Raw genomic sequence first — 26,676 nt, 5'->3', positions numbered from 1 at the left:
CTCTCCCACTGCCCCAGCTGGTGTGTGTGCACTCTCTAATTTAAAAAAAAAAAAAAAAAAGTGCTTCTGCCCATGCTCTGACCATGAGCTTAGAGAAAGACATTTTCTAGGACTAAAACCTCCACCTCAGAACTTTAAACCAACGAAGGTGTCAAACACTTTTTCTTCTAACTCTCTCATAACTGAGAACGAACTGATAAGGAGAATCCTATAGAAATTCCACCCTAATTCATAATGCCTAACTTTTCTCATCTTTTATTATACACAGTAAAAGTAACCAGAAAAAGTAATTTTTGAATAGCATCAAGAGGGTAAAGTCCTATTTCAGATTTGATTTTATTTTTTAAAAAAATTTTTTTGTTTATTTATTTTTGAGAGAGAGAGAGAGACAGAGTGTGAGTGGGGGAGGGGCAGAGAGAGAGGGAGACAGAATCCAAAGAAGGCTCCAGGCTCTGAGCTGCCAGCACAGAGCCCGATGCAGGGCTCAAACTCACCAACCATTGAGATCATGACCTGAGCTGAAGACGGACACTTAACCGAATGAGCCACCCAGGCACCCTTCAGATTTTATTTTTTAATCTGAAAAGTTAACTTTAATTTCTACAATTATAAAAAAAAAGATAAATATCTCCCCACCTGGCATTTCCAAAGATCCATAGATAAGGTATTACTTAAGATTTACCTATCATGACCTCCTTTTGCAAATCTCCTACAACCTACAAATTTTTTAACAATCACGATAGGCACTGTTTCTTGTTAGAAACCCTAGTTATACCTCACATAACCCTTTAACAACCAACCAACAAAGCTTGGTGGTAGAAATAAGCGTAACATCTGGAGTACTTTCGTTAGCCTTTGCTAACTTTTAAGAGTATGATGACTTTTTTTCTTAGGCTATTTTATTTCATGAAGAGCAATCCAAAACATTTAATTGTTCCACAGAGACCTCATTTTCAATTCCTTAAGAATCCCTTCTGGTCCCTCTCTGAATCTCCCTAGATCCTCTAGGGGCTATTTTATGGATTATTGGAATAGTCTGCTCAGTGCTGAGAATTTAAAGATCTATTATCTTTCATTTACTCATTCCTTCAACAACTACGGGTCAGGACTATGAGCAGCACTGGTGTTAGATACAGGCAGTGTCCAGCTCTAGCAGAGACTAGCTGACTGCTCAGCTCACCAAGTCATTTGCTCTTTGCCCAGATACAGACCTAGACCACTTTCCCAGCCTCTCTATTTAGGTGTGGCCCCGTGCCTGAGCCCCGTGGCTTAGGGGAGTAGGGCATAAGTCCTATATGACAGTAGCAGACCCGATCTGCCACACTTCCTTCCCCTTTTTCTTTCTTCTTCTTTTTTTTAATGTTTATTTATTTTTGAGAGAGGGAGAGAGAGAGACAAACAGAGCACCAGTGGGGAAAGGGCAGAGAGAGAGAGAGAGAGAGAGAGAGAATCTGAAGCAGGCTCCAGGCCCCGAGCTGTCAGCACAGAAACCGACACGGGGCTCAAACCCACAAACCATGAGATCATGTCTTGAGCCGAAATCAGAAGCCTAACCAACTGAGCTACCCAGGTGCCCTCTTTCCCTTTACAAAGTAAACATTTACTGAAACTGGCTGAACCACCAGATGGAACTTGAGACCCCAACTTGTGCTTGGAGTAGAGTCACCTGACAATCAGAAACGTCTCTTTTGGACTTCACTGAGGCAAGAAATAAATCTCTACTGCATTTAGCTACTTAGATGTAGGAGTTTATCTCCTATGCTAGCTACTAGTGCCCTAAAACACTGCAGTAAAAATCAAATGGGAAACTATCTTTAACAAGCAGTATACAGTACAGTGCTTTGGTAGTGGTGAAATGTGCTATAATCCAAGTTCAGAAGATGGCCTGGGAGTCAGGCATACAGGAGATGACATCTGAATTAAATTTTGAAGGCTAAGTGTCAGGCAAGCTAAGCAGGGAAAGGGTATTCAAGGCAGAATTTCAGGTACAAAAGCTCCCAAGCAGGAAAGAGCAATGTCAAAAGATTAGAAATTTGGGAAGCGTTTACTTTAAGGAGGATGTTGGAGATATGAGCCTAGAGAGGTATACAGAGGCAAACTAATGGAGGAGGAATAGACATCTAGCAGGCAAAGAACAGGTGGGCAGAGGGCATTCTGGGCAGGAAAACAGAATGTATGAGACCCAGAGTTATTAAAGAGCACAGTGATGTCTGGAAGTTAAACACAAATTAGCAGAAAAATAAGACAGGTGGGACAATGAGAATGGAGTAGAAGTTAAGACCTTTGTTCTCCTTCCCTTGATTCTGAAGACAATACGGCACTATGGAGTCTTAAGCAGGGGGTAATGGAACATATTTTCTCTTTATAAATATTACTCTGGTCAGAAGTCATGTGGAAAACAGATGAGGTTTTATGTAGTCTTTTAACCAAACAGTGCTGGTGGAGGGGTCTCCTACCAAAAATGTTATTGTGATGACATTGAATTCAACCTTAACATTTGATGACAGATAAGTTTTAATGCTAATAGATCATCATAAGGATGTGCCAGATTAGGAAAGACTAGAAGCAGGGAGACACATTAGGAGGCTCTCAAGATTGTCTATGACACTGATGGTGAGAGTCTGAGCTAAAGTGGAACCAGAAGAAATAAAGAAGAGGGCAAGCATTTGAGAAATACCGGGCTCTGTGCTAACAGCAAGGAGCCTGGAGCCTGCTTCAAATTCTGTGTCCCCCTCTCTCTCTGCCCCTCCCCTGCTCACACTCTGTCTCTCTCTCTCTCAAAAATAAACATTAAATTTTTTTTTTAATTTGAGAAATCAAAGAGGGGGACACAAACATCAGAGATGACTTGGGTTATCTTGGATGAGTAGAGACACGATAATGCTAGTCACCCAAGAGGCGCACAACATAGAAGAAAAATTGTGAGGAAAAAAAAGTTTGGTTTTGGGAATGCTGATACTGAGGAGACCAAGGTACATCCAAGTGGAAATGGTGAGTCTTCATTTGGAAAGAAATACAGGCTCAGGTTGGCAAAGATCAGAAAAGGGGATAAATTGCATTGTTTCATCAATGTATAGAGGTCTCAGTAGAAGCCTGAATGAAAGCAACAGAGATTGTTCAGTGTTAGTAGAAAGGAGGGCCAGGTATGGAAGCTTAGGGGCCACTTCCATTTCAGCATCCAACCAATTAAAAAAAGAGATGGGCGGAGTAGGAGGAAAGCACTTCTGAAGCAATGTCCCAAGTCCAGAACAGTACAATCATAACATGCAACCAAGCATGTTAAATACTTCAACAGTCAGACCCAGAGGCTTCTATATTGGTGATACACAAGATCTTGGAGACCTGGGTAAAAGTTTAGTGGAATGGTGTCAAGAATGAAAGCCAGGTTATGGTGAATGTGGGGAAGGCAATGATGTGAAACCAGCAAATGTCACTATTCTTTTTAGAAATTTTGCAAAATGGCTGGAGATGGAAAGAAATGTAGGATGGAGGAAAGACTTTCCTAGGAAGAAGAAACATGAAAATGTCCATAAGCATGGGGGATGGTTGTGATGAAGGGGAAGACACTGAAGATGAAAAAGCCTGGGGAGAATGATAGCTATGGTTGTGCTGAGCATGGCTGGTGTAGAGACTTGTCAGATCACTGTGTTGGACACCTGAAACTAATGTAACACCATGGATCACCTATTCCTCAAAAGAAATTCAATCAATCTTTAGAAGGAAAAAAAAAAAAAAAAAAGCCTGAGGATAACAGGCACCAATAGGATCCAATAGGATCCAGTAGGATCACTAGTATCACTAGTACCTAGAAAGAGAGATGTAAACACAACAAAGGTATTAAGCACTGATTGACTGGATACATGGGACTCATCTGAAAACCAACAACACCTTTTTAGACAATCTGTGGATACATGCTGTTTCAGTCCTACTTTCCAACTAGTTCTCTTTAGAACTTTGTTATAATTTGTAATTTAAATGAAGTATTTGTATTCCAATGCCACTAACTTTGTGCCATTTCAATTGAGTCAATAAAAAAAAAAAAACTTTTTCTATTTTGTCTTTACTTCTCTATGTTTAAATCAGGTTATCTGCTACTTATCTGCTTTGCTCAACTAGACATTTAATAAAATGGGTGTTCTTCTAGTTTTGAATGTTTCATGGAACAAAAGGTGACAAAGGGATCTAGAGTCAGAGAATACAAACTGGAGTCTAGTTTTATCTTACACTAAATGTAAATAGGTTTAGTATTTGCATCATAGGAATTATAAATAAACTTCCTTATTGGACTATTATGAGATAACATCAATTAAAAAGTCTGTACAAATACAGACTTCACAATTCAAAAAAAATAATATGTGATAATAATGTGGAAATGTTGGGGTTTGGAGCAAACGGTCAAGAAAGAATTCTTGAGATTTCTTTGGTGCAAAAAGGTAGTTTTATTAAAGCACAGGGATAGGACCTGTGGGCAGATAGAGCTGCCTTGGGGTTTTGTTTTGGTTTCGGTTTTGGTTTGTTTTTTAATGTTTATTCATTTTTGAGAGAGAGAGAAAGAGAAAGATCATGAGTGGGGGAAGGGCAGAGAGAGAGGGAGACACAGAATCTGAAGCAGGTTCCAGGCTCTGAGCTGTTAGCACAGAGACCTACTCAGGGCTCAAATCCACAAACTGTGAGATCAGGACCTGAGCCGAAGCTGGATACTTAACCAACTGAGCCACCCAGGGGCCCAGCACTGGAGTTTTAACAGGTGACTAATTACACACTTTTAAGTTGGGAGGGGGTTAGGAATGGAGTCAGTCTCTAAGTAATCTTGGAAGCAAGGTTCCCAGGACCTTGAGGGGGGGTAGCTCTTGTTACAAAAAGGTCATTTATTACTATCTAATAAAACCTTAGTCATGAGACGCTTCAGATGTGTATCAATGAGCTATAAGCTTTGGGGATGATTGCCAACATAGACCTTGAGGGGTTGAGATAAAGGAAGTTTCCAAAGTAATTGTTATATGTTAAAAAAGACTTACAGGATCCTGGAGGGTCAGGATAATGTTAAGCTAAGATTGCCTTTCGTCCCTTAGCAAAGTGTCATCATCAAAACAGCTGAGCTCACAGAGGAAGGTCACTCTGCCTGCCTCAAGGACTTGTCAATGGGCTGTGAGTAGCAAGGAAATTTAATCTTTTCCTTTGCCTTTGTTTCCCACATCAATAATTCCCTTAAAGAACAAAATAACATCATTTCTACAGATATATATTTCATTCAGTAAACAACAAAAATCAACCAGCAAAGTTAAGTGAGATTGAAAAAAACCTTCCTTTGAGGTTCTCCAAGGGGATTATTGATTTCTGAAAACATATAAGGAAGGTATGTTTTGGACAAATAGCCCCTATCATTCAGAGTGAAATATTGACAGTAAGCATTTAAAGCATAAAGATAAAAATGGACACAATGATCGAAAGCAATTAAGCATATTTGTGGCTTGGCATTTTATATTAATTTTTTATACATAAACAACAATTTAAATTTTTGTTTAACATTTATTCATTTTTGAGAGACAGAGAGAGACAGAGCATGAGTTGGGGGAAGGGCCAAGAGAGAGGGAGACACAGAAACCAAAGCAGCCTCCAGCCTCCAAGCTATCAGCACAGAGCCCAACGTGGGGCTTGAACCCACAAACCATGAGATGATGACCTGAACCGAAGTTGGATGCTTAACCAACTGAGCCACCCAGGCACCCCTATAGTGGATTTTGTTTCCAATTTGCTGTTGGTATTTTGCTCTTTTTGAGTTGCCTTTGTTACATGCTATGTGCTGCTTGTATATTATTATCTTTGAGAAATTATCATATAAAGTAAGGATTTTTAAAATTAATTTATGTTTTTTAGTCATCCCTACACCCAATGTGGGGCTTGAACTCATGACCTGGAGATCAAGAATTGCATGGTCTTCCAACTGGGCCAGGCAGGTGCCCCTAAAGTAAGGTTTTTTGGTGAGAAAATAAGCTCTTGATTTTTAAAATAATTATAAGCCATTCTAAGGCCTAATGATATATGGAGACATTGAGCCTTACATTTATCAGCTTTGAAGAGTTACCACCCACTTGTTTGTATGAGCACTGGGTTTTGTATGTAAGCAATGAACCATGGAATCTACCCCCAAAACCAAGAGTACAGGGCACACACTGTATGTTAGCCAATTTGAAAATAAATTATATTTTTAAAAAAATGAAGAGTTAGCACCCAACATGAGCAAATCCCAAGAGAAAAATCTTCTTTAGACTCAACCATTTACTGTTTTTATTTTCTTTTGTTTTTTTGTTTTATTCAGTGCTATGCTTTTGACTCTACTTGAAGATTCTTCAGGTAAGTCCAACCCACAATGGTCTTCTTAGATTTTGAATTTCTTTGTTAGAACCAATGTTATTTAACCGTTTCATTCATTGACTATTTTACCCTTGACTCTAATAGAATCTCCTATGAATGTCACGTATACTCTTTTGGTGTTTTCCACAATTTTCATCCCACTGCTTCGTGTGTATAGTCAATAATGCATTTAACTGCAAGCATTTAACTGAGTTTTCCTGCCCATTAGTCCAAGCCTTAACATCACTACTAATTGAGCATAGTAAGACTACTACTTCATCAGTTTGGCCCACCACCCAGGGACAACGCTGGAATACCAATTCTCTAAGGCAGCCAGAAGACTGGTCCATAGTAGTCAGGATCAACAGTGCTGGGAAGGACAGCACACAGACTCAAAAATCTCAGTGATTTAATATAACCAAGATACATATTTCTCCTTTCCTTGCTGGTCTCATATATATGTGATCACTTCTACCATTTTGTTGTTATACCACCACAACAAGACAGGGAACAGGCTGGGAATCTTAAGGGGCCAGGCCTGGAAGTGACCATGGTCCTTTGCCCTCATCCTATGTGCAGAGCTAGTCACATGGCCCAGACCTGTCAGGGAGGCTGGGGAATGTGGAAAGCATACAGATATTTTGTTAAGCACTATTGTCTCTGGTCATCTAGTCTAAACCTCTTCTTTTTTTTTTTTTTTTCAACTAAAATTGACAACAACTTGACCATCTCTGTCATTGTCACTCCTTAAGTCTGAGCAGCATTAGGAAAGTTTACTTTCCATCTCAGTGGGTTCCTTGAACAAACGGTTTGGGAAGTAACAGAGACACAGTAATGCAGGGGTGCAATCACGAGTTCACAACAGTGTTAGGCTGCAACTGGGACTCTGAATTTTAGGGCTTTTTCGAGTTTTGTGGAGATTTCACTAGGCGAGCAAAGGTTGGGGTAGCATTCTCTATTTGGAGCTACTTGTCAGCTTCTCAGCTACTTCTGATAATGACCACTGTAGGTTCAGGTGACCAATGAATGCGTGCTGCAGGCTTAATAACCTCTCACTCTCATAGTCAAGGGGGCCACTTTGATGCAGCCCTGGGAAAGTAATTCAAAACTGGTTGTGATTCACTTAATATGGCAGGGGTAGGACGCTTTTCTTCAGTGATCCAGATTGAGAAATAAAACAGGACACGTTCAAACATCCAACAAAAAATGGGTTGTTGTTGTTTTTTCAGGCCTCTGCATTCCTCAGAAGGAAAAATAGACACTAACGCACTGCTGTGAAACAGGTATCCTAGGAATAGTCTAGCATGCTTGCAGTTTTGCTTCACTGGAAAATTTAAATAATTTAAAGTTAACTGATTTGATTTTTCAGTCTGATTTAGATGCACTCTGTTACACAGTCCCAGACAGGGACAAGCAGCTGGCACTTGTTTGTGCGATCACTCTCCAGACAGTAATAACTGTCACAGTATTACCTTTCACTCACAGCAGTTATCTCCAAGGAGCTCCAGCACCAAAATTCTGTTTGACGGGTAGAAATACGGCCCTTTCGTGTGGTCAGTGTAGTGAGAAGCAATTGCAACATAACTGTGATGACGGGCAACCATTCTACGACATTGCACTATGGCTGCAATGGCGATCACAGGCTACCACTCATCAATAGATTTTTCTGGCTTGGAGGGATCTATTAAATACCAGCAGATGGAGTTGTGAGCGTCCTTGGAGAACTGACTAATTCCACAACCTGTGGAAATGCTCTCCTTCCGTTCATGGCTTGGTCTTTTTTGGAGACAGAAAACAAGTGTGATAGGGAAACTGAAAGATGGGAAAGGAGCTGCCAGAGCCTAGAAGATGTTCTCCTGTCTTCACTGTTCCAAGAGCTCAAGCTTAGTCAAAACCCCAGTGCTCTTACCAGGGAAACCCTCTACTTTGATCACACTGGAAATCAGAACTCTGCCCAGATTACTTACTCAGCAAGGGATAGGCCCTACCAACCTGCACAGGTCATTTTTTGCTTTTGGACTCTACTGGTCTTCTCAGGTTTCCATAAGAAATACCACAGACAAGTCAGCTTAGAGAGCATGGATTTTTCGTACAGTTCTAGAGGCTGGAAGTCTGAAATCATGGTGCCGGTATGATCAGGATTTGGATGAGGACCCTCTTCCTGCCTTGCCGATGGCTTCCTTCAGACCATGTCTTCACACTAGAGACAAAGAGCAAACTCTCTGGTATTTATTCTTACAAGGGCTCTAAATCCTAATTCTTATAAACGCTCTACCTTCACGACCTCATCTGCACCTAATTACTCCACAAAGTCCCATCTCCAAAGAGCATCACAGTGGGGCCAGGGCTTCAACATGTACATTTTGGGTAGGACGTTAGTTTAGCCCATAGCACTAAAGTACAAACAGGAGGATTCTAGTAGTATCTTGATGGATCTCTCTGTTCCTCACTAGATTCTACAAGCTCAACAGGTTTTTGAAAAATGGTAATCATATAACATCGCTCCCTATACAAAATCCTCTAATACTTAGAGAAACTCCCACCATACTTAGAGAAACTATTCCATGGACTCTAAGGTTCCATATGATTCACACCCTTCTTTCTTCTAGTTCCTTCTTTGTTGACTTCACACCTGCCATACCAGGTCTCTCACTGTTCCCCAAGCATACCATGCTCACTTCTCCTTCAGGAACTTTGCAGTTGCTATCTCCCTGGTCGGGAGCACTTTTCCAGATCTTTGAATGGCTTGTTCTCGGTCTTTATTTTCACCTTAACTATCACCTTCTTGAGACACTCCTCTTTCTCCTGTTCTCTCTACCTGTATGTTCTGGTTCATGTAAGTACCATATCTTCGAAGGGCTTCATATATGAAACTTCACCTATTTTCTCTTTATAATCTCAGTAACTAGAGCACTGCTCAGAATAGAATAGGTACTAAATTAGCATTCATCACAAAAAGTAAATTGACACACATGTCAAGGACTGCCTTGTATATATTGTCATCCTAATCCTCTCTTTTGATCTCCAGCCCTGTATACCTGCTTCCTTGATGTCCTACATTGACCATTTTATAGACATCTCAAATTAAAAGTTTTCAAAATTGATCACTCTATCCCTTAAAACGTACATTTTCTCCTATGTCCCTCTTCACATAGTGATCCAAGGAAAGTCTGGGCATCATCTTTAATTTTTTCCTCTTCCTCTCCTCCTTGCATGCAGTAAGTAATCAATCCAATTATTCTATTTCTGAAACACGTCACGCCTCTTTTCCTCCTCGCCCCATCTCTACCACGGTCACTTGTCCAAAATGCCACCATCTCTTGCTGGGAGTACAGCATCCTGCAACAAGTCTTCCCACTTTCATTCTTGGCACTGTCTCCCCCTGTCTATTTTCCACACAGCAGCCAGGGGTGCCTGGGTGGCTCAGTCGGTTGAGCGTCCGACTTCGGCTCAGGTCATGATCTTGCAGTTTGTGAGTTCGAGCCCCACGTCGGGCTCTGTGCTGACAGCTTGGAGCCTGGAGCCTGCTTCAGATCCTGTGTCTCCCTCTCTCTCTCTGTCCCTACCCCTCTCACACTCTGTCTCTCAAAGATGAATAAATGTTAAAAAAAATAAATAAAAAATAAAATAAATAAACAGCAGCCAGAGTGATGCAGGGCATTTATTTTAATAGCAACAGGTAATATGCTACTAACAGCTACTCTTTGGGCACCTGAAGACAAACCAAACCAAACCAGAGTTTGCCCCCCTCAAAGACTAAAAATGCAAATCTGTACATGTAACTACTCTATATTAAAAGTTTAGGGGCGCCTGGGTGGCTCAGTCGGTTAAGCGGCCGACTTCGGCCCGGGTCATGATCTCGCGGGTCCATGAGTTCGAGCCCCACATCGGGCTCTGTGCTGACAGCTCAGAGCCTGGATCCTGTTTCAGATTCTGTGTCTCCCTCTCTCTGACCCTCCCCCATTCATGCTTTGTCTCTCTCTGTCTCAAAAATAAATAAACGTTAAAAAAAAAAAAATTTAAGTTTAAAGGGGCCCATGGGTGGCCCAGTCAGTTAAGCATCCACCTCTTGATTTCAGCTCAGGTCATGACCTCCCGGTTGGTGAGATCGAGCCCCAGATCAGACTCTGTGCTGAGACTACAGAGCCTGCTTGGGATTCTCCCTCTCTCTCTCTCTCTCTCTCTCTCTCTCTCTCCCCTGCTCGCATGCATGTGTGTGCTCTCTCTCAAAATAAATAAATAAACATTAAAAAAAAAAAAAAGGCTTAAAAAGCGCTCTCACCACCCTTAGAATAAAAGCCAGTGTCTTCACCAGGCCATGAGTATCTGTGTGATCTGGCCTGTCAATTTCTCTCCTCATAGCTTGTACAGCCCTCCCCCTGCCTCTCTTAGCTCTGGTTGCAATGGCCTGGCAGCCCTTTGAAACTGCCTGCCACCTGCTTTTCCCCTTCGGAGTTTTCATGCAGGATCTTCCCTGCCTGGGAAGGGATTTCCTCCACTCTCATCCTAAATAAGTAATCTCTGCTTCTCCTAGGACTCAACTGAAATGTCACTCTTCAATGATGACTCCCGTAAAGCACCTGTTCAAAACTGGGCCCCTCTTGTTAAACTCTCTTCACAGCACTTCCATCTGGTTTTAACATAGTTGGTAATTACAGATTTATCTGGAACTGCTCAATAGCTGCTTTTGCCATTATATTGAAAGCTTCAGGAGTTCAGAAGTCATGATCTGCTGCTTGTTTGTTTGTTTTTTTAATGTTTATTTATTTTTGAGAGAGAGACAAAGTACGAGACTGGAAGGGACAAAGAGAGAGGGGACAGAAGATCTTAAGTGGGCTCCGTGCTGAGAGCAGAAAGCTCTACACAGGGCTCAAACTCATGAATCATGAGACCATGACCGGAGGCCAAGTCGGACTCCTAACCAACTGGGCCACCCAGATGCCCCTATGGTCTGTTTGGTTTTTTTTTACCTGCCTTTTCTTCAGAGGCTAAGCTTAATACCAGGTACACAGTGAGCATTCAATAAATATTATCGTAACCCAAATAAGTGGAACACTCTTTTCCACCCCAACAAGTACCCAATGACCTTTTATCTCTTGCCCCTTGAGTGGCCAAAAATAAAATGCACCAGCAGTTACTACAATGTAGGATATCCCAAGTAACTGGGGAAAGAAGTAGTATTTTAACCATGGTTTTCAGCGAACTTCTTTAGTCTTTTGCTCAAGAACAGAGGTTTTGGGGTCCCTGGGTGGCTCAGGTGGTTGACTGTCCAACTTCAGATCAGGTCATGATCTCACGGTTTTTGAGTTTGAGCCCTGCGTCTGTCTCTGTGCTGACAACTCAGAGCCTGGAGCCTGCTTCGGGTTCTGTCTTCCTCTCACTCTGCCCCTCCCCTGCTCACACTCTCTCAAATATAAATATTAAAGAAATTAAAAACAAAAGAGAATTAAAGTTTTCTGTAAATAGTGGAAAGAATCATGTTTTCTGGTAAGGAACTTACATTTGGTGTTTATTTGTCTTCTATTGTTTGTAAAGCATACCTTTAAATCTATTTTTCATGATAAACTGATAACTTATTAATCAAAGTATTGGGATTTTATAATTAAAGTGAAATTCTGCTACACAAAAAAAGTGTGAACACACATGTGTTCTATCCAGTGATTCAGTTATTCTTAACTAAAATTACTCTGCCATATTTAACATAGGACTTAGCGTAGATTTTTTTTTCCCTAAGTTTTACTTAGATAAATAATTTCTATACCCAATGTGGGGCTTGAACTCATCAGAGCAAAAGTCACATGCTCTTCTGACTGACCTAGCCAGGAGCCCCACTGACATAGATTTTTAATGTCCAAAATACTATTTTTTTAAACAATAACAATTATTATTATTACTAACAACCACAAAAGGCCGCACCTCTAAATCCAGGTATTTTTAATGGAAATACAAAGGATGAAGTAGTCATCATAATAGGAAGCTATTTTGGGATCAGGCCCGAAGCCATTGGCTATAACTGATTAAATCAAACAGAGGGTCAAAACCAAGATATCTCAATCAAGGCTGGCAAACTAGACAGGGCCCATGGGCTAATTTTCTGTATTTAAGTGGCTGAAAAGTAACCAGTAGAAAATATTTTATGATATGTAAAAAAAACTGAATCAAATGCAAATTTCACACAACCATGCCTATGAGCTTACACAGTGTCTAGATGTACTTTCACACTGTGACGGCAAAGTTAAGTAGCTGCAACAGAGACTTCTCAAGAGTTTTTGACTGTAACCTCAATTAAGTTTTACATGGAGCACTGTATATTCGCAGACACATAGCTGTAAAGCTTCCCCAGACAGTATTCACACCGCTACAATGTGCTCTACTGTATTCTGTTCAATTCTATTTCACTTAAACCATATTTATAATGATTCCGATTCTGACCCACTAATGATAGCTACTCATAGTTTAAAAAAAATTAATTTGGGTTTGTTTTCTCAATCCTGGTTATGTAATAAATCACTTAGGAAGCTCTTGAAAAAATACTAGGCCAGTCAAATCAAAATCTCTGGGCACCTGGTATCACTCTTCAAAAACAGCAAGCAAATTAACAGCCCCTCTGGCTGACGCTGAGGAGCCTGGGCTGAACACTAATCCCCTTGCTATTCAAAGCAGGGGTCTTCAGACGAGCGGCATCAACACCTGGCAGTTTCCTAGCAACTCATAATCTCAGGACCCAACCCAGACCTACTAAATCAGATTCCACTTTTTAACAAGATCCCCAGATAATGACATGCCTGTTGAAGTGTGAGAAGCACGGATCTAAACCAAGAAACAGTTTTTGATTAAGCACTGCAGCATTAGATTATGCTCTCCTCTTTGGGAAAGGAAAATTGCGTATTTGCCTCTGGTTATTATTGAATTTGGACCGGCGAGGGCAAAATGTGAAAGGGCAGAAATAAAATGTGCCCAGAGAGAAAAGCTGTTTCATGTGTGGGAGTTTCTACCTGCAGAAGGCCATCCCACTCCAAAAAAGAGGGGGAGTGGAGCTGGAATCCAAGACTGTAACGTGAGTGACCTTGATGTGCCAAGCCCAACCAGACCTCCAAGTGGGGTCCAAGCATATGGCAGCCTTGCCCTCCTCCCCTCCCGCTGCTGCAGCCAGACCCATTATACAGTTTCTCTAATCCAACCTTTGCACCTAGGCCAGAGCCAGACTGGCTTCTAGGAATCAGAGGACAGGCTCTGCTACCGTCCACTTGATCAGAAACATCCGTGTTTTAGAAACCAAAGCTCTCTGGTGCGTTTCATCCCAGTAAGAGCAAAGGAGGAGGTTCTGAGTTTGCTCTGGTTGCCGAATAGGAGGCTTCCCAGGGACACAGTGAGTCACAGAGGAGCCACGGAGGGGTGAGGTCTCCAGCAACCTACACAAACTCCTTGGCAACTGGAACCTTGGGCGGAAAGTTTTCCCTCTGTAATTTCCTCAGGCCTCTTCCACAGTTTCAACTATTTGTGTTCTCACAGCATTTCCAAATGCTGGTTTTACCCTCCGCTGACCTGAGCAACTCTATTTGGTATCGTTAACTTTTTAAGTGCTGGTAAGAGACTGCAACATTGAGTTTAGATTTTGCTTTGTTCCGTTTTTGGTGGGGGAGAGAGGATGTAAAGCAGAGGTACTAGATTTAGAAGCATGTATTGATAGAAATTTCATCAAATATCACAAGGTCTAGGCATGAGTATCAGAAGACACCTTTTTCTTCACTTCGTCCTTCCCCCGACAAATACCAACAGTAAGAAAACAAACAAACCAAAAACAGACCTAATGACCACATGTTCATTGACCACATGTTAACCTCTCTAGAGAAGCCTTCACAACTTGGATGTTATTGCTCTCAGTCCCCACCAGGGAGAGAGAACTCTTCCTAGGGCAGGGGTTCTCAAAGGGTGGTACCAGGAGAAGCCACTTCACTTGGGAACTTGACAGAAATGCACATTCTCGGGCCTTACCCCTACCAAAACTACTAAATCATAAGTGCTGGGCCTGGGGCCCAGCCCTCCAGGTGGTTCTGAAGTATGCTAAAATTTGAGGACCTCGGTTCTAGGGAATAACTAAATTCACACCAGCTACAAATTAAACTGGTCTCAAAGATAGGTTGATCAGTTTCAGAAAACAGCTAGTTACTAACCTACCCTATCGTGTAAAAAAAAAAAAAAAAAAAAAAGTTGAGTTTATGAAACAGGATTCTGAGCATAGATAAAGACTAACTTTTTATGGCCACCATTGGACATTTCCAGTAAGGGCTTAAAAAGTTGTATGGGTAGGTCATCTTTTGTTGATGATGTACTCGGACGGACATGAATCTGTCAAAAGGAAAAGAACACACTGCTCTCATTTTGCCACTGAATTATAACTTCCAGTCAATAAACTAGACAAATTAACGTCTACCTGGAACGAATTAAAATACCTCTAAACAAGGTGAAGTTGACCTATCAAGATTCACTTACCACGAACAAACCTCTGTTCCCATTAGTGCTTTAAAAGGTAAATTAACACACATACAAAGACACATGTAGTGCCTAAGGTATGTTTACCCAGTGAACCATAAACTATGGGTTAGCAGGGATTTCTGAACAAAGCAAACTCCAAGTTGCTACCCAATCCTCTGGGACAGCTGTAGTTCCTAGAGGAGCCCAAGCCCAACATCTATGTAGGCTCCAAGTAGAAACATCTTGAGATCACACTAATGTATATTAAGGGTTGCCAAACAATAACAAAGGGATTAGAGGCAAATGATTTTTCATTTAGAAAAATTTTTTAAAAAGGTTAAATTTTGGGTAATATTTTTATAACAACCCACATGGTTTACTGGAAGCAGAAAAAGAAAATTCCAAGTGGAGAAAATTTGTTTCTGCTTAAAATTTACATAACATGCATTTATTCATGCATTAATCTGTTACTTATTCTTTCTTCTCTCCTCTTCACACTTTGAGGTCTCTTTGCTTAAGGGATGGATAGTCATCATTAGTGAGGAGTGCTCTGACTTATAATTATTGATTACCAAGAAAACACAAAAGTTGTGGTTATTTACAAACTGTGTGACCTTGGTAAGTTATTTCATTTTTTTAAAAAATATAATGTTTTATTTTATTTTAATGTTTATTTATTTTGAGAAAGAACACTTGTGCACAAATGGCAGAGGAGCAAAGAGAGACGGAGAGATGGAGAATCCCAAGTAGTCTCCATGCTGACACAGCACAGAACCTGATGCAGGGCTTGATGTTGTGAACCATAAGATCATGACCTGAGCCAAGATCAAGAGTCAGATGCTGAATCGACTGAGCCACCCAGATGTCTGCCCCTTGAACAAGCTGTTTTAGCTCTCAAGAGCCTGTAATCATTTCTGCAACAAAATTATACTTCTTTTATACGGTTCTTGATAGTAGATATCCTATACATTCTACCAATAGAATTTTCTCTTAATAAGGGGGAACACAGTGGAGAAACACACCAGACATTTATTTGGGTACTTTATTTTGCTTTGCAAACTAAATATCAACATGCCGAACTTCTTTGTTTATTCCAGATATCCTTTCAATTCAGAATGTCCAAAGAGAAGTTATTCCCCCATCCAACAAAGCCTCTTTTTTTTTTTTTAAAAAATCAGGGCTTCCCAGCCACATTATTCCTATTAATCACACTAATCTTATCTTTTGCTTTCTTTATAACCTAACGAATCCAAAGAACATCACAGAGCTACTGTTTCTTTATTTGTAACTTCTCCCTTACCCTCCCTGTCCCCTTGCCTCATTCTCTTGTGTTTGGACCAATGCAATAGTCTTGTATCTTTTTCTGGGCTTTCAGTATCTTTTCCTAGTCAGTCTTAAAAGTGTAGTGAATGATCAGACAACCCTCAGCACTATCCTGCCTGGATTGGATTCCTAGCTCCACCCTTTCATTGTTATATGAACTCAGGCAAGTTATTTCAACAGAAATAGCTCCCATTTTTTCACCTGGAGAATGGATGTCACAAAATTATCTTACTTTTCTTTTAATTAAGGGATATAATTGATATACAATACTTAGAGTACTCAGTTCAGAACAAGCACTGTATAAATGTTAGTTTATTCTTTTATTCATTGGCCAATTAATCTGACTAAATCGTATTTGATCATGGCATTGCCTACTCTGGAAAAATCCAGAACAGTTTCCCAGAGCCAATAAGTTATATTCTAGGGGCACCTGACTGGCTGAGTCAGTAGAACATGTGACCCTTGCTCTTGGGTTTTGAAGTTCAAGCCCTACATTGCGTGTAGAGATTACCTAAAAATAAAATCTTTAAAAAAAATTGGGGGCGCCTGGGAGGCTCAGTTGATTAAGCATCCGACTTGGGCTCAGGTCATGATCTTGCAGTTTGTGGGTTTAAGTCTCGCATAGGGCTCCATGCTGACAGATCAGGGCCTGGAGCGTGCTTCACATTCTGTGTCCTCTCTCTCTGCCGCTCCCCAACTTGCACTGTGTGTGTGTGTCTCTCTCTCTTAAAAAATGAATAAACATTAAAAAAACTAAAGGAAAAAAGTTAGATACTAGAGCAGAATGTTCATAAATGGCTGGTAATTTTATTGGAAAACAGGTATTCTAGATATTCCTTAATGTCTTTACCTGAAGCAACTATGTCAACTAACACAGAAAGGAAAGCTAATATTTGTACGCTAATACAAGGGAGAAAAACACTTGCAATCCAACCTGGAGGACTCATGTGTTTTAAGATAGCCTCTCTGTTTCTTACTGGTACTGTGTCATCTTTGCCCCTAATCCACCATTGCTTAAATTTCTGAATGTCGCCATTCTAAACACCCTCGTTTCTTCTCCCATCACAACCTTATAGGTGGTTGGTTGTATTCCACCTAGTTCCAAACAATCTGAGAATGCTTACAAAATGTTTATAGCGGGGCATCTGGGTGGCTCAGTTGGTTGAGCATCTTACTTGGGCTCAGGTCATGATCTCACTTTTCATGAGTTCCAGCCCCACATCCGGCTCTCTGCTGTGAGCACAGAGCCCACTTCCAATCCTGTCTCCCTCTCTCTCTCTGCCCCTTCCCCACTCATTCTCTCCCTCTCTCAAAAACAAACATTAAAAAAATGTTTATAGCAAATTAAAACAAAATAAAATAAAAGCGTTTAGGGCAGGAGAAAATATAACACTCTGTTATATAAAATTTAAGTTTTCAAATGTACCCCAATGAGCCCTCTTAAGATCTGCAATAGTCAATCTATTGCATTGATCTATCTATAAATTAAGCAGGCAAATGACACCTTGGGTGGAAGCTGAAATTAAGTTAGTTCATGATATCTCAAAACGAACAGTAAATTGATGATGTATTCAGATACTAAAAATTATTCTAAAAGGTGAATTCCATTGCTCTACTAAAATTGGAGAATGGTCCAGGGCAGGGGAAGAAGCAGACACTTTACCTCCAAAATGAACTTTGTAGTTATTCAAAATAAAACTAAATGTCTTTGAATAAATGTTGAAATAGTGGGAAGGACTGCAGCTATTTTAAAATTATCTTCCAGAGGGTTCACAGAAATGTAGGTATGTGGAAAACCAACATCTCAGTTTTACAGAAATAAAATACACAATGAGACTCAAAACAGATTAGCTGAGACCTAGAACACAGGATTATTTTTCAAGAAAGTGGAACAAATTTACTTCTCAGTATAAAAAAGAAAGTGAGGGGCGCCTGGGTGGCGCAGTCCGTTAAGCGTCCGACTTCAGCCAGGTCACGATCTCGCGGTGCGTGAGTTCGAGCCCCGCGTCAGGCTCTGGGCTGATGGCTCAGAGCCTGGAGCCTGTTTCCAATTCTGTGTCTCCCTCTCTCTCTGCCCCTCCCCCGTTCATGCTCTGTCTCTCTCTGTCCCAAAAATAAATAAACGTTGAAAAAAAAAATTAAAAAATAAATAAATAAATAAATAAATAAATAAATAAAAAAGAAAGTGAACAATATCCTTGCCACTTGGATGTAATAAAAACATTATGAGGAACAGAGAAAAACTGTTTCAAATGTTCACTTATGGGTGGGTTGATCACACGTCCTGTTTTGCCCTAGACAGTCTAGGTTTATTATCTGTTGCCCCGGTGTGATTGTTTGTAGCGCCCCCTTTACTTCCTTAAAGTGTCTTGGTTTAAATAAATTTTATGTTCACCCTATGTGTGTAAAATTAGATGAACATTTTACATGTTGATTAAAATGTTTATTTTCCTGATTTGCAAAAGTAGATCTCTAACTCCAACTATCTGCTTCAGAAGGAAATAAACCAATGTAACTTTCCAAACAGGTAATGCTCCTCGGAGGTGTGAGGGCTTCTCGACTTCTTCGTTTTACCATTTAATGTTAAATCTGTGTGGATTTGTAAATTCCTGTGTCTGGTAGGAATTACCATTTAGTTCTTTCCATTTCTTAAACCACCTGTACAAGGCTGCTGGGAAGGGCTTGCACTGCTGAGACCATTGGGCTAAACAGAAACGCTCTGAGGTAGAAATTAAGGGGAGTGTATCAATCTCATACAAGTTCCCTTTACAAACCCTAGAAAGATCAATATATTGATAGGTCACAAGACAAGTGTAAAGATGAATTAAACCCTTAGGTTAATTTTCCTGATCCAATTCTCCAATTTTCCATGCAAATGTCTTTCTAAGTCCTTGTAACTTTAAGATCTTTCTCATTCATGAGTCATCTAGAAGAGCAATAGACATTTCTAGGAGGTTACAGGGAGGGGTCTGACAGGCAAGAAGAAGGGTCCAATATTCCATTGTTATATTGACAGTTTGCATATATTGGGGGAGCCTACCCATGGCTCTTTAGACAGATATCTCCAGAAGCAGGTCTAGTTTGTGCCAAGTCCTTTCTCTTGCATGAAATCGCATTAGAAAACTATTAAAATGGACAATAAAGATAGGATTTTTTTTTTTTAATCATGGTCTCAAGCTAACTTAGGGGAACACCATCCTCACTTTTCTCTCAAACTTCGCATACACTTTAATGAATAATGTAGTTGATTGTAAGAGATGACATGTGAGAATATTCTTTTTAAAAGTTGTACACATGGAAGGCATTATAATGGTTAAAAATTCACATGTCTGGGGTGTCTTGGGTGGCTCAGTCGGTTGAGCTTCCGACTTCGGCTCAGGTCATGATCTCTCAGTTCATGAGTTCGAGCCCCGTGTAGGGCTCTGTGCTGACAGCTCAGAGCCTGGAGCCTGCTCCAGATTCTGTGTCTCCCTCTCTCTCTCTGTGCCCCTCCTCTGCTCATTCTCAGTCTCTCTCTCAAAAATAAATATCAAAAAAATTTTTAAAAAAAATTCACGTGTCTGAGTCATCCAGGTTTCTTAGGGTGTTTGACCCCAAAATAGTACCGTGTTGAGAGCTGAAGTGAAACCAGATCAGTAGAGGGGATGTTTACCATCCTGTTCTCAAAGGAGGTGGGTAGGAGGTGTGGCAAATGTTGTTGCAAGGCTCATTTACTTCTCCCTCCAGAAACTTGTTTTGGCAGTCGGGTGAGCTAGCCAACTTCTTCTGAAGACAGTACGGTGGGGGAAGGGTTTGGTAAGGAGTAAATACTTGTTCTTATTGACCTGGCTTTTTTTTCCTTCTTTGCACAGCAATTTCACATTGACCAGGGCTATACTTGTCTTTTCTTATTTGAGTTCAACATTTATGCTTCAAAGATTCTGAACTTCTTGCTTGTAAAGCCCAAAGAGGCAAATGAAAGGGAAGTCAAAAAAAAAAAAAAAGAGAGAGAGAGAGAGAGGGAGGGAGGGAGGGAGAGAAATGAAGGTAGAACAGAAAGAAAGCTAGAAAAGCAAAGAAATAGAGACTGAGTAGAAATTTCTATCAGGTAAAGGACTTCATAGTTTTGGATTTCAGTTTCCTCTTCTGTAACACAGTGATAATCAAGTAAAAAGGTTTTAGGAAAGTTAGGAGGATTCTATAAGATAAAGTGTATAAAGGACATGAAACAGTGCCTAGCATATCGTTGGTGACCAAGATTATTATTCTTATGGTATTATTAACAAGAGACTTGGTAGTGTAAGGAATAATTTGTAAAAGTCACATTTGCATCCATCTATCTTTAGACAAAGACACACCATTTTCTTCCTTTTTTTTTCTTCTTATGAGAAATAAATCATAATCCCTACCCTTCCTGATACGTATGGTAGAGGTGATCTGATTCTTACCACTGGTCACCATCTTTGGTGCTCATGACCCAAGTATACAGTGAATATGTACAGACCTACTTCCTCTTGACCCCAGCTATGAAGCTATGATTCTTGTGTGGCCATAGGCCTTTTATCACCCTTAGTTTACATTTCAATAAAAATGACATGATTCATTAAATAACTCAGGGCCTTTTGCAATGGAAATAATTAGAAAGTAGTCAGAGATCCTCATGGGTTGCAACTGAGCTCACTGAAGAGTCATGCCCTGGGTCTCAAGGGTTATTGGGTGCCAAGCCTGAACAGCTGCCACTTGGGTTCTGGAGTCAGCTGGTTTGACTTTGGATGGCGTAAGAGGCAATAGAAAAAGATAGATCATAAAAGGCCTTCAGAAATCCTTTTCAATTATAGGTGTGGTGTTTTCAAAATTATCCTGTTTTCAGTGAGCTCGGCTCCACCCAGAGGAGAGAAAAATCCGTATGTAGCCAAAGAGAAGTGACTTAGTTAAAGCCCTGCATATAAAAACACAGAAGGAAGGCTGGGAAGGAAGCTGAGGCCTCTAGCTTTACCCTGGGGTGTAGTGTTTATATGAAGCAGGAAATCATCTAGTTATAAGCTCAGCCAGCAAACTCCAAGATATGTATCTGAAGAATACCAAGTCCTCCCTCACAGCGAATCTCTGAGGCATCCTCTGTGGTTTCTTGAATTCCTCCTCCTACCCCAGCTGAGAGACATTCTATCCCTCATTTGGTTATAATCTTAGTCAAAATCTAGCAACTGAAATGGACTTAAGTGGTATCCAGGGCATTCTGTCAAAGAAAAGAATTAGTAATTGAGAATATAATTTTCATATAACCAAATACCTAAAAAAACCACTATGTGCCAGGAGGTCAAGAAACACCTATTTTCCTGTACTGTCTTTTGGAACCCCGTGGGTAGATACATCCTTGTATACATCTTGCAAAAGGGAACAGCTGTAATGCCACAAGACTCTTATAGAAGAGAATAAATCATAGAAAATTGGAAGTGAAAATGACATCCAAAGTTTAGTTCAGCAGTTCTTATTGCTAGCTGTATTTAGAATCACCTGAGGAATTATGCAAAACACCAATACCAAGCCCTACTCTCCAAGAAATTCTGAGTTAATAGTTCTAGGTTGAGACCTGGGCTCGAATAATCTGCCTATCAAAGATAAGGATAAACCTATTAATATATGTATACCTAAGGCATTTTATTAATTGATACATTAATAAATGATAAACATAAATTAAAACTTTTCTAGAAAGTTGGAAACAAGAGCAAATATTTGGAGATACAATCTGGATTTGCTCCTTTTGGTGTTCTCAGCACCCAATTTTCCGACGTGTTGGGGGGTGTTCTCCGTACCACCAATTATCTGGGCACACAAGCTGGGTATCAACTCCATTCTGACACTTTACCCAGAAGTAGGGTCAGATTGCACAGGTTAAGGATTCAGCCCCACAGGACTACACCCCTCTCCCACCCCACTTCCCACGCCAGTAGCAAGCCCAGGTTAACCTGTGCTTCTGACCCACAGGCTGTAAAACAGAGGTTCTCACAACCTCCTCCTTCCTTGGGTTCGATTAATTGGTTAGTTTAGAGAGGCTCACAGAACTCGGAGAAACATTTTACTTACTATAGAAGGATACAATTCAGGAACAGCCAGGTAGAAGAGATGCAAAGAGCAAGGCAGGTGGAAAGGGCAGAGACCGTCCAGGCCCTCTCCGGGTGTCCCTCAGATCCCCAGCTGTTCACCAATCCGAAAGCTTTCTGAACCGCGTCCTTGCGCGATTTTTATGGAGACTTCACTACAGGGACGTGATTGCCTAAATCACTGGCCATTGGCCACGGACTCAACCCCAAGGCCCTCTCTCTTCCCCGGAGGTTCAGGGGCGGGACTGAAAACTTCCAACCCTCAAACACGTGATTGGTTCTCCCAGCAGCCAGCCTTTCCCCTCACCTTTAGGTGAGGTCAAAAAGTCACGTCATTAACATAACAAGAGACACCTTTGTTGATTTTATCCCTTAGGGAATTCCGAGGGTTTTTGGGAGCTCTGTGCCACAAATGGGAACGAAGACAGAATATATATTTCTTATTAAGGGGCGCCTGGGTGGCTCAGTTGGTTGGTCCAAGTCTTGATTTTGGCTCAGGTCATGATCTTATGGTTCCTGGGTTTCAGCCTCGTGTGGGGTCCATGCTGCTGTGTGTAAACTGCTTGGGATTCTCTCTCTCTCTCTCTCTCCCCCTCTCCCTCTGCCCCTCCCATGCGTGTGCGCTCTCTCTCTCTCTCTCTCTCAAAATAAATAAACATTAAAAAAAATCACAACATCACACTTCTATACCTCACTTTGGTAAATCACACATTCAACAAAAAAATAAATAAATAAATAAAAATTGAGGACTGGCTCATAGGTAAACTCTGAAGATGCCATTAAAAAATTAATGGTGGTAGGGCACCGGGGTGGCTCAGCTGAGTCTCAGACTCTTGGTTTAGGCTCAGGTCATGATTTCAGGGTTCATGAGTTCAAGCCCCATGTTGGGCTCTATACTGAAAGTGAGGAGACTGCTTGGGATTTCTTGCTCCTTCTCTCTCTGTCCCTGCCCAGTTTGCTCTCTCTCTCAAAAGATAAATAAATAAGCAAACGTTTAAAAAATTAAAAAATAAAAACTTTTTTAAATTTTAAAGATACATCCCTGAGAAGGAGGGGGGATGAAGGGAGGGGCTAGCTGGCTCAGTCAGTAAACCTGCAACTCTTTTTTTTTTTAATGTTTATTTTTGAGAGAGAGAGAGAGCGAGAGAGAGAGAACATGAATGGAGAAAAGGCAGAGAGATGGAGACACAGAATCCAAAACAGGCTCTAGGCTCTGACCTGTCACACCAGAGTCTGACGCGGGGCTTGAACTCAGGAACTGTGAGATCATGACCTGAGCCGAACGAAGTCGGATGCTTAAAGGACAGAGCCACTCAGGTGTCCCAGTAAGCCTGTGACTCTTGATATGTGAGCTGTAAATTTGAGCCCCGTGTTGGGTGTAGAGATTACTTTTAAAAAAAACCTTTAAGAAAAATAAAATTCAAATTCAAACATGTCCCCCAATCGTTCCCCCAATTTTTTGATACTCTTACCTTCAAGAAGCAGAGCCTAAGCTTTGCGCAGTGCCAGTATTGTAGCCAATGAAGTTTATCTGAGGTGCGATTTTTGCTAAAAGAGGTCAAGCTTAATTTCCCTCCCCTTGAATGTGGGCTGGATTTAGTGACTTGCTGCTAACCAATAAAATGAAGCAGAATGGGTAGTGTGGGACTTCAGAGACTGAGTCTTCAAAAGGCACTGTTGGCCACTCTTCCTCATCACTTGCTCTAGGGAAAACAGCTGACGTACCGTGTGAGCCCTGCAAAGGCCACATTGTGATGAACTGAGGCCTTCTGCCACTAGCAATCTGAGCGAGCCATCTAGGAAGTAGATCCTCTAGACCTGGTCAAGCTATCAGATGACTTCTCATGAGGTTGTAGTCCTGGCCGACAGCATGCCGGCAACTTCATGAGATCCCTTGATTTAGAAGCTCCTAGCTAAGCCCCTCCTAAATTCCTGACCCTCAGAAATTGTGTGAGGTAATGGGTGCTGTTTTAAGATGCTAAGCTTTTGTACAAGACAACTATAGACAATGAAAATAGTAATACATGATCCTTTGCCTCTACAAGTTTGCCTCCAGCTGAAGAAGTAGGTTACAGCACCGGAAACATAACAAACTATGGAAGCCTCCAGACGTCCTGTCATACGAAAAGGATTGCCGAGTAGTGGAACTCCAGATGATGTCCACATCATGGTCTTTGCAAATTGAGCGCACTGAAGCTAAGTAATTTAGAGCCTGTGTGGCAGGACAGATTAGGTGGATAGAAGCAGAGATAGGGAGACAGAGTGACAGACAGATGGGTAGAAAGTTATACTTTGGAAATCCTCCTCAGTGTTGTGAGATGTCAGGGGAAACCAATGATGGAACTAATACGTCAACTTCGATCTTTAAGTAGCTTATTGAGATTGCATGTAACATCCTACTAAAGCAGACGGTTAATCAGCCAGACTAATAAAAAATTTCAGTTAAGGGGTGCCTGTGTGGCTCCGTCAGTTGAGCCTCCAACTTCAGCTCAGGTCATGATCTCACAGCTTGTGGGTTCGAGCCTCACATTGGGCTCGGGGCTGACAGCTCAGAGCCTGGAGCCTGCTTCGGATTCTGTGTCTCCCTCTCTTTCTGCCCCTCCCCTGCTCATGCTCTGTCTCTGTCTCTCTCTCTCTGAAAAATAAACAAATATTAAAAAAAAAAAATTCAGTTAAGTAGTTGATAAACCATTGTGCAAGCTTACTTCTCCGGGTGTTAACTCTAACGCTGTTCTTGCCATTTGTAATTGCTGTATATTGTGTTTTTCTTAAACTGTACCAGCATTATGCCTTCAATCTCCATTTGTATGAAAAGATTCAGCCCCTGCCAAAGTTGACTGGATTAGAGGTTGACAACCCGATTCAAACTGGAACCTGAGATACATTTGCAGGAATTAAGAATTGGGACTTGGATGAGGTACTCTCTGACATGGAGGATAGGCTGGTATATGTTTTCAACCACATTTTCTTCCATTTCAATCCAGGAAGCACAGAAATCTAGTCGGGAGAGAAAGAAAAAGAAATAGAGAAGAGTTCTAGAGGTAATCAGTAATTGTATAATAAATTGCCAATTTCTCCTTATCACTGAAACTGGTTACGGGTGGATCTTTTCTGCAACCAAAAGATTCCAGCTATTACACTCTTCACATTTTAAAGTTTAGATTATTAACATTAAAAATGATCTGAACTTTGTCCATTACATATTATAATAAGGTCCCAATGGCAAAACATCTATTCTTTTGCACTTTAAATGATTTTTTTTCCAAATTGAAAAACTTCCCAGAGAAATGGTACAAGTAAAAGAATTTATAAACAACATCTGTCTAGCTCATGTTATTGCTTATTTGTGTAAAAATTTGTCTTATTACTCACACAAGATTTTTTTTTCTTTTTTTCTTTTCTTTTTTTTTTTTACCCTTTGGAAAAGAATAATCTATGATTTCCTGTAAGTAGAAGAGCCAGGGAATTTTTTAAATTCTGATCTAAGTTGTTTCTTCACTTTTATTTTTTTAATTTCTTTTTAACGTTTATTTATTTATTTTGAGAGAGAGAGAGAGAGGCAGAGCAAAAGGAAGAGAGAGAATCCCAAGCAGGCTAAGCTGTCAGCCCTGAACCGGACGTAGGGCTTGATCCCAAAAACCATGATATGAGATCACGACCTGAGCTGAGATCAAGAATCGGACGCTTAACTGAATGAGCCACTCCATTGCTCCATTTGACTTTTAATTATAATACCTACTTTGGACCATCCAGCAAGAAAAATTTGACTTGGTGTGAAGGTTTAGAATAATTTTTATTTAAAAATGTTTCATGGGGCGCCTGGGTGGCTCAGTCGGTTAAGCGTCTGACTTCAGCTCAGGTAACGATCTCGCGGTCTGCGAGTTTGAGCCCGGCGTCGGGCTCTGGGCTGATGGCTCAGAGCCTGGACCCTGCTTCGGATTCTGTGTCTCCCTCTCTCTGCCTCCCCCGTTCATGCTGTGCCTCTCTCTGTCTCAAAAATAAATGAAAACGTTAAAAAAAATTAAAAATGTTTCAGTAGCAACAACAGGTCAGTTTAAGTTGAAAGGACTGTCATACTGCCATAAGTCATTGAAGAGATATAAAGAAGTTAGTACGATAAACCTAAAAAGTGTTTGAAAAACTATAATACGTCCTGTAAAAAAAAGGGGGGTATTATTATCATAATTAACTCAGCAGGAACATTTTTATTTTAATGTATATGATTAATTGGATGGATACCAGCGAAGACTAAGAAATACAGCAATACCTCCCTCTATTTACTTTTCCAACAGTATTTGGATGATTCTGAATTCAAGAGCAGTGAGGTCTTTTCATCACAGGCTTTTTTTCTTTTGTTTCTGGGGAAGAAAAATATCTGGTTTAGGAGTGACCATCTAGTGTAAGAGATTGTTTTTCAGAATTTTTCAACTCATCTTTGGGGCAT

The 26,676-nt window shown here is 40.7% G+C and overlaps 1 long non-coding RNA gene across 1 annotated transcript; it reads left to right on the top strand.

The window, feature by feature from the left end:
• The first annotated feature begins 5,113 nt into the window (after positions 1 to 5,113).
• Positions 5,114 to 11,164, top strand: LOC124519028 (uncharacterized). The gene is made up of 3 exons (XR_006963973.1): positions 5,114 to 5,148; positions 6,320 to 6,354; positions 10,889 to 11,164. It is a non-coding gene; the product is annotated as an uncharacterized LOC124519028 (long non-coding RNA).
• Positions 11,165 to 26,676: the final 15,512 nt, after the last annotated feature.

Source organism: Lynx rufus, unplaced genomic scaffold (genome assembly GCF_022079265.1).
Source record: "Lynx rufus isolate CCGP_SWC_20201006 ecotype Redwood Valley unplaced genomic scaffold, mLynRuf1.p SCAF_1, whole genome shotgun sequence".
Taxonomy (NCBI): domain Eukaryota; kingdom Metazoa; phylum Chordata; class Mammalia; order Carnivora; family Felidae; genus Lynx; species Lynx rufus.
Note: the sequence above shows the minus strand (reverse complement) of the source record. Positions and strands in the feature narration are given on the sequence as shown.